Source organism: Ricinus communis, chromosome 1 (assembly GCF_019578655.1).
Source record: "Ricinus communis isolate WT05 ecotype wild-type chromosome 1, ASM1957865v1, whole genome shotgun sequence".
NCBI lineage: Eukaryota > Viridiplantae > Streptophyta > Magnoliopsida > Malpighiales > Euphorbiaceae > Ricinus > Ricinus communis.
The window spans coordinates 27488181-27489504 of NC_063256.1; the positions used below are offsets into that span (position 1 = coordinate 27488181).

Consider the following 1324-nt stretch of genomic DNA (forward strand, 5'->3'; position numbering starts at 1 on the left):
GATAACTATGAAAAAATATAAACAATTGGGCATGTAAATAAGTATAAAATGATGCATATCACTCTCTTACCATAAAATGATACTTCTCCCAATTAAGCACCAAGTTAGCCTCAATACACCTAGCTAACATGTGTTCTAAATTGGCCAAACAATGAGAAAAGGAATCACCAAAAATAGAGAAGTCGTCCATAAATACCTCCATCGACTCCTCAATCATATCATCAAAAATGGCCATCATACATTGCTGAAACGTAGCCAGCGCATTGCATAGACCAAAATGCATCCAATATAAGCAAAAGTCCCGTAGGGGCAGGTGAATGTTGCTGTGGCTGCTGATGAAGTCTCTGAAAACCAGGTGGACCCTGAGCGTTATTGTTCCTCTAACTGAAGTTGGGATGATTGCGCCACCCAGGGTTGTATGTATTGCTGTAAGGATCGTTCTACTGCCTTGGGGCATTCCCCATATAATCAACCTGTTCAACATCAGAAGACATAGCAGAATTAGACGGAAAAGTAGTAGAGGATGAAGCAAACATACCTCCCGTGATGCGATTCGCCTTTGTAATGCGGGCCACCACAAAACTCGCAGCCCAACGTTCGCTACATGAACCGGCATCCGGAGTTGGTCGATCTTCTTGGCTAGAAGCTCCACTTGAGCTCGCCAAGGTTGCTTTGTAAAGTCCACTTGGTTGACCACTCCTGTCTTCCTGGTCGGCTCCAGAGGATTACCAACGATAGTTGTTCATGGCCATTTCCTCTATCAGTTCTCGAGCCCGGGCGTCTTACTATTTAGCGCCCCCACCTGCCGCAGCATCCACCATCTCGTTGCAAGGTTCAACCCATTTGTAGAAGGTCCGAACTGCATCCACACCGGCAATCCGTTATGTGGGCAAAGATCTTAAAAGATCTTTAAATCTCTCCCATGCATCGTACATGCTTTCATCATCAAATTCGCGCAAAAGAAGATATGTCATTTCTAAGTTTAGCGGTTTTAGCGGGAGGAAAATACTTATATAAAAATTTTTCGGCCAACGCCTTCCGGTAGTGATCGTCATTGTGGAAGAGATTGCAGCCATCTCTTTGCTCACATCCCTCAAGGAAAATGGAAACAATCTCAAATTTAATGGCATCATCGGTTGTTCCATTTATCTTGAATGTGTCACAAATCTCCAAAAAGTTGGAGATATATGCATTGGGATCCTCGCTGGGCAATCCTCCAAATTGCACACTTTGCTGGATCATCTGGATAACATTGGCCTTTATCTCAAAATTATTGGCCGCTACAGCAGGTCTGACTATACTCGTTTTCGTCCCATCTAAAGAT

At 43.7% G+C, this 1324-nt stretch overlaps 1 non-coding gene across 1 annotated transcript; it reads left to right on the plus strand.

Moving 5' to 3' along the window:
* Positions 1-875: 875 nt before the first annotated feature.
* On the plus strand, positions 876-984 carry LOC112534175. Its single transcript, XR_003078481.2, has one exon. It is a non-coding gene; the product is annotated as a small nucleolar RNA R71 (small nucleolar RNA).
* The last annotated feature ends 340 nt before the right edge of the window (positions 985-1324 follow it).